The sequence below is a fragment of the Pristiophorus japonicus genome, chromosome 9 (genome assembly GCF_044704955.1).
Source record: "Pristiophorus japonicus isolate sPriJap1 chromosome 9, sPriJap1.hap1, whole genome shotgun sequence".
Taxonomy (NCBI): Eukaryota; Metazoa; Chordata; class Chondrichthyes; family Pristiophoridae; genus Pristiophorus; species Pristiophorus japonicus.
In genome coordinates this window covers 30,258,561-30,265,851 of record NC_091985.1, presented here as the reverse complement: position 1 = coordinate 30,265,851, position 7,291 = coordinate 30,258,561, and the positions used below count along the sequence as shown (strand labels likewise).

The window sequence follows — 7,291 nt, the reverse complement described above, 5'->3', positions numbered from 1 at the left end:
GTAACTATCGGCCGGTTAGTGGGGAAAATGCTTGAAGCTATCATTAAGGAAGAAATGGCGGGACATCTAGATAGGAATAGTGCAATCAAGCAGACGCAACATGGATTCATGAAGGGGAAATCATGTTTAACTAATTTACTAGAATTCTTTGAGGATATAACGAGCATGGTGGATAGAGGTGTACCGATGGATGTGGTGTATTTAGATTTCCAAAAGGCATTCAATAAGGTGCCACACAAAAGGTTACTGCAGAAGATAAAGGTACGCGGAGTCAGAGGAAATATATTAGCATGGATCGAGAATTGGCTGGCTAACAGAAAGCAGAGAGTCGGGATAAATGGGTCCTTTTTGGGTTGGCAATCGGTGGTTAGTGGTGTGCTACAGGGATCGGTGCTGGGACCACAACTGTTTACAATATACATAGATGACCTGGAAGAGGGGACAGAGTGTAGTGTAACAAAATTTGCAGATGACACAAAGATTAGTGGGAAAGCGGGTTGTGTAGAGGACACAGAGAGGCTGCAAAGAGATTTAGATAGGTTAAGCGAATGGGCTAAGGTTTGGCAGATGGAATACAATGTCGGAAAATGTGAGGTCATCCACCTTGGAAAAAAAAACAGTAAAAGAGAATATTATTTGAATGGGGCGAAATTACAACATGCTACGGTGCAGAGGGACCTGGGAGTTCTTGTGCATGAAACTCTTTTAGGAGCAAACAAAAAACATTAAACCGTGCCCCCCGATCTGGGGGAAAAATGTCTCCGCCCGGTTTCGAACCGGGGACTTTTCGCGTGTTCGGCAAACGTGATAACCACTACACTACGGAAGCGCTATGTAAGAACACTAGCTCCTTCGAGCCAGAATTGAACCAGCAACCTAAGGATGACTTTGCTGAGTATTCCACTACAGTCCTCCGCTCTACCAACTGAGCTTTCTTGTTTGCAGGTGCAGCAGGTAATCAGGAAGACGAATGGAATGTTGGCCTTCATTGCGAGAGGGATGGAGTACAAAAGCAGGGAGGTCCTGCTGCAACTGTACAGGGTATTGGTGAGGCCGCATCTGGAATACTGCATGCAGTTTTGGTCACCTTACTTAAGGAAAGATACACTAGCTTTGGAGGGGGTACAGAGACGATTCACTCGGCTGATTCCGGAGATGAGGGGGTTACCTTATGATGATAGATTGAGTAGACTGGGTCTTTACTCGTTGGAGTTCAGAAGGATGAGGGGTGATAGAAACATAGAAACATAGAAAATAGGTGCAGGAGTAGGCCATTCGGCCCTTCTAGCCTGCACCGCCATTCAATGAGTTCATGGCTGAACATGCAACTTCAGTACCCCATTCCTGCTTTCTCATCATACCCCTTGATCCCCCTAGTAGTAAGGACTTCATCTAACTCATTTTTGAATATATTTAGTGAATTGGCCTCAATAACTTTCTGTGGTAGAGAATTCCACAGGTTCACCGCTCTCTGGGTGAAGAAATTCCTCCTCATCTCGGTCCTAAATGGCTTACCCCTTATCCTTATAGAAATCTTATAAAAACATTTAAAATCATGAAAGGGATAGACAAGATAGAGGCAGAGAGGTTGTTTCCACTGGTCGGGGAGACTAGAACTAGGAGGCACAGCCTCAAAATACGGGGGAGCCAATTTAAAACCGAGTTGAGAAGGAATTTCTTCTCCCAGAGGGTTGTGAATCTGTGGAATTCTCTGCCCAAGGAAGCAGTTGAGGCTAGCTCATTGAATGTATTCAAATCACAGATAGATAGATTTTTAACCAATAAGGGAATTAAGGGTTACGGGGAGCGGGCGGGTAAGTGGAGCTGAGTCCACGGCCAGATCAGCCATGATCTTGTTGAATGGCGGAGCAGGCTCGAGGGGCTAGATGGCCTACTCCTGTTCCTAATTCTTATGTTCTTATGTTCTATGTTCTTATGTTCTTATGTTCTTATGAATGAAACACCCACGTGTCAACCCACAGAGCTCCTTTTATCAGGTTTGATGACTTGATTACCTCTTCGAGGCGTGACCCCAGTGGCCTGAGCGGAGCTGGTGGCAGACTTGCTGTGGATCAAGTTGGGATTCTTGTGACCTTTGAGTGCCGGAGCCCGTGAGAGCCCAGCTACAGACTGCTGCTCCTCAGGTCCTGCTGGGGCAGTCGACCCAGCCCACTTCATGGCACAGTGTTGGGTATTGGTTGAGGGCAGTGGAGAAGGAGCAGACATGCTGACATCCTGAGAGAGGGCATTGCCTACTGCTCCCGCGGCGCCAAATTCCCTACTCATGGGGCTCTGACATCATCACTCTGACAGATCTGCGGGAGAGCAGGCTGCAAAAAGAGATGAGTAGGGCTTTGAAAGCGCCCTATTTATTCGGCCAATCATTCTCAAAAGTGGAGTAGGTGTTGGACAGAGCCCCAACACGGCAAGCGAGCCCCAGGTGGGCAGAGGAAACGCTTCAAGGACACCCTCAAAGCCTCCTTGAACAAATGCAACATCCCCACCGGCACCTGGGAATCCCTGGCCCAACACCACCCAAAGTGAAGGAAGGGCATCCGGGAAGGCACCAAACACCTCGAGTCTCTTTGCCGGGAGCACACGGAAACCGAACGCAAACAGTGGAAAGAGTGTACGGCATCCCAAGCACCCCACCCACTCATCCCTTCAACCACCATTTGCCCCACCTGTGACAGGTGGTCCCGCATCAGACTCATCAGTCACCTGAGAACCTATATTAGTGTGGAAGCAAGTCATCCTCGACTCCGAGGGACTGCCTGAGAAAGAGAAGCAGAAGATGTTGGAGCCCAAAGTCTATAGGGCAGCCACCTGAACTTGCGTCAATGCTTCAAAAGCTGGTGACACAGACTTCTACTGTGAGGGCCCGGCTCCGGTCTACTTGGAGGAGGCCACACAGCTCAGGGTAGATTAAAGGGTAGACATGTCATGTGACTGCACTCCACACATGCTGGAACTAGACTCCTCTATCCTTCCCGCCAGGGTGCTCAAAGTGTTTGGCGGGCCTGCCAGTACCTCGTACATGTGTCTCGCGCATTTTCTTTTTCATATCTATGTCCCAGAGTTCCACATCTCTGTCCTGCTCAGCACCCTAGGAAAATATGGCGTCCTTCAGCTCGTTGTCACCTGGGCTATCCTTGGCCCCAATCTCCGTCCGCCCCTGCTCCCTTGTGCTCTGTGACTCCCCAGGTGCGGGCACCTCTACCTTGCTATTTACCCCACACTGGAGTGCCAGTCTCTATGCTGTGCCTGCGAGGGGTAGAGGGCTCTTCCTCAAGAGGCTGAAGCTGCTGTTCTTGGTGATGTGAAGGACTTGGAGGAAAGAAGAAAGGGGGAAGAGTTAGGATGGCAATGAGAAGCTGGATAGGAACATATGAAAGGCTTGACCATAATGGCTGAGGTCTGGAAGTTGGCTAACGGTGCTTGTGGTAGATGAAGGGGTACAAGTGAGAAACAGCCACGAACCCCGTCAACTCCAATGCTGGCACCGTTTCATGCACCACTAATCTCCACTACTTCTTCCTCAGTCTGGGTAAGAGTCACAAACTGCCTTTAACATACAACATGTAACATGGCCCATCACAGTGGAGATGCCAAGCTGTATTGGAGAGCCAACACAATAAAATGACCTCTGTACCTGCTAAAACCTGTTACATCTCTAATCTTTTCCAGTTCTGATGAAAGGTCATCGACTTGAAACGTTAACTCTGTTTCTCTCTCCACAGATGCTGCCTGACCTGCTGAGTATTTCCAGCATTTTGTGTTTTTATGTCAGGTTTCCAATCCCGTTATGTTTTCTGCTCGGATTTCCAGGAAATCTCGGAATACTCAGATACAGATGCTGCTATAAGTTAATATTCAGAGAGTTGCACAACTGGTTTATTTTATAGACCAACATTCTACGCCCAAGACAATCAGCTCAGTTGACAGAAAGCAAGCTACACAGGATCGTGTTCTCTCCTTCAGCTGCAAGAGAGCCCTTTTGTTCCTGTAAGATTATATATTGCTTAAGGTTTTCCATGTTATGTTCTGGAAAGTCTGATTTAAAAAAAATCTTGTTCTATATTAAAGGAAGGGAGAGATGTTGTGAGTGCAACCAGACACTAGAGGGGGAACTAGGAGTCTTCTGTCAGAACAAGGACTGTGTGGTGATTGTATCAGTTGTAACAACCAAAGACTATTCCTGCAAAAAAGTCATCAGTGTTTACAAAGGGTGTTGCACCACCAACAGAAGAGACAAGTGGGTTGGAGGATAGTGCGGTGGGATAGCGAGATGGTGAGCTGTTGATGAGAGGAGCCAAGGGGGAAAGGAGGGAGGACTCACTTGCACTGGATACAGTGAAGTATATTTGTGTCACTGGTAGCAATCAAATGGCTTAAGCATGATTTTGCAAGTCCATGCTATTGTTCTTTGAGGCTTGTGAACAGTTCAGGGCCTAATTGGCAATCGGGTGAGTCCAGGGTTGTGGGAGTTCGTGCAAGGAAAACAAACTGGAGCCTGACAGCAGCTGAAGAAAGTCTGAGTGGTCCATGGGCTCATGGTGACTGCGGACAAGTCCGTCGCCTGACATACAGTTCCATTCTTGCCAATAACTCCACCTCACAGCTTGGTCCTGGACCTCACACACAAACAGCTATGGACGTTGGACATTATACCCGAGGAATTGCACAGCCTCAATAAGTATTGTCAGAATGCATGTTTTGGGTTTTAGGTAAATTGCTGTGATGTAGCTATGGATATAACATACAGTAAACAATATCATATATAAGAACAGTCAGCGTGGATTTAGAAACATAGAAACGTAGAAAATAGGTGCAGGAGTAGGCCATTCGGCCCTTCGAGCCTGCACCGCCATTCAATGAGTTCATGGCTGAACATGCAACCTCAGTACCCCATTCCTGCTTTCTCGCCATACCCCTTGATCCCCCTAATAGTAAGGACTACATCTAACTCTTTTTTGAATATATTTAGTGAATTGGCCTCAACAACTTTCTGTGGTAGAGAATTCCACAGATTCACCACTCTCTGGGTGAAGAAGTTTCTCCTCATCTTGGTCCTAAATGGCTTACCCCTTATCCTTAGACTGTGACCCCTGGTTCTGGACTTCCCCAACATTGGGAACATTCTTCCTGCATCTAACCTGTCTAAAGCTGTCAGAATTTTAAACGTTTCTATGAGATCCCCTCTCATTCTTCTGAACTCCAGTGAATACAAGCCCAGTTGATCCAGTCTTTCTTGATATGTCAGTCCCGCCATCCCGGGAATCAGTCTGGTGAACCTTCGCTGCACTCCCTCAGTAACAAGAATGTCCTTCCTCAAGTTAGGAGACCAAAACTGTACACAATACTCCAGGTGTGGCCTCACCAAGGCCCTGTACAACTGTAGCAACACCTCCCTGCCCCTGTACTCAAATCCCCTCGCTACGAAGGCTAACATGCCATTTGCTTTCTTAACTGCCTGCTGTACCTGCATGCCAACCTTCAATGACTGATGTACCATGACACCCAGGTCTCGTTGCACCTCCACTTTTCCTAATCTATCACCATTCAGATAATAGTCTGTCTCTCTGTTTTTACCACCAAAGTGGATAACCTCACATTTATCCACATTATACTTCATCTGCCATGCATTTGCCCACTCACATAACCTATCCAAGTCATTCTGCAGCCTCATAGCATCCTCCTCGCAGCTCACACTGCCACCCAACTTAGTGTCATCCGCAAATTTGGAGATACTACATTTAATCCCCTCGTCTAAATCATTAATGTACAATGTAAACAGCTGGGGCCCCAGCACAGAACCTTGCGGTACCCCACTAGTCACTGCCTGCCATTCTGAAAAGTACCCATTTACTCCTACTCTTTGCTTCCTGTCTGCCAACCAGTTCTCAATCCATGTCAGCACACTACCCCCAATCCCATGTGCTTTAACTTTGCACATTAATCTCTTGTGTGGGACTTTGTCGAAAGCCTTCTGAAAGTCCAAATATACCACATCAACTGGTTCTCCCTTGTCCACTCTACTGGAAACATCCTCAAAAAATTCCAGAAGATTTGTCAAGCATGATTTCCCTTTCACAAATCCATGCTGACTTGGACCTATCATGTCACCTCTTTCCAAATGCGCTGTTATGACATCCTTAATAATTGATTCCATCATTTTACCCACTTCTGATGTCAGGCTGACCAGTCTATAATTCCCTGTTTTCTCTCTCCCTCCTTTTTTAAAAAGTGGTGTTACATTGGCTACCCTCCACTTGATAGGAACTGATCCAGAGTCTATGGAATGCTGGAAAATGACTGTCAATGCATCCGCTATTTCCAAGGCCACCTCCTTAAGTACTCTGGGATGCAGTCCATCAGGCCCTGGGGATTTATTGGCCTTCAATCCCATCAATTTCCCCAACACAATTTCCCGACTAATAAGGATTTCCCTCAGTTCCTCCTTCTTACTAGACCCCCTGACCCCTTTTATATCCGGAAGGAAGGTTGTTTGTGTCCTCCTTAGTGAATACCGAACTAAAGTACTTGTTCAATTGGTCTGCCATTTCTTTGTTCCCCATTATGACTTCCCCTGATTCTAACTGCAGGGGACCTACGTTTGTCTTTACTAACCTTTTTCTCTTTACATATCTATAGAAACTTTTGCAGTCCGTCTTAATGTTCCCTGCAAGCTTCCTCTCGTACTCTATTTTCCCTGCCCTAATCAAACCCTTTGTCCTCCTCTGCTGAGTTCTAAATTTCTCCCAGTCCCTCAGTTGTTAAGGGAAGGTCGTATCTGACTAACTTGATTGAATTTTTCGAGGAGGTAACCAAAAGGGTCGATGAGGGCAATGCATATTGTGGTATATTCTCTATGACATCATAACACACAGACTTTACAAGATGGTTCTTAACACAGGAACCTGACCTTTTTATTATATTCAACATCAGTTGCATTACCACAGTAGTCCACAAGGTGGAGCTGTAGTCCACTAGATGGAGCTATATATTAGACTTCTCCCTCCTTAATGAAGAAGTAATTATCACAAAATAATCATCATACACAACTTTCATGATTATACAGCAGTCACTCGTACTCTGTGCTTTTCTAGCCATTTGAGGACTTCATTCAATATGTTGTTATGGATTTGCCTGTTTGGTGCTGAAATGAGTATGTCATCTAAATAACATACTAACATAGAAACATAGAAACATATAAAAAATAGGTGCAGGAGTAGGCCATTCGGCCCTTTGAGCCTGCACCACCATTCAATAAGATCATGGCTGATTGTTA

General features: G+C 46.1%; 1 non-coding gene across 1 annotated transcript; it reads right to left on the bottom strand.

Moving 5' to 3' along the window:
- Nucleotides 1–756: 756 nt before the first annotated feature.
- trnav-aac (transfer RNA valine (anticodon AAC)) lies at nucleotides 757–829 on the bottom strand. Its single transcript has one exon. It is a non-coding gene; the product is annotated as a tRNA-Val (tRNA).
- Nucleotides 830–7,291: the final 6,462 nt, after the last annotated feature.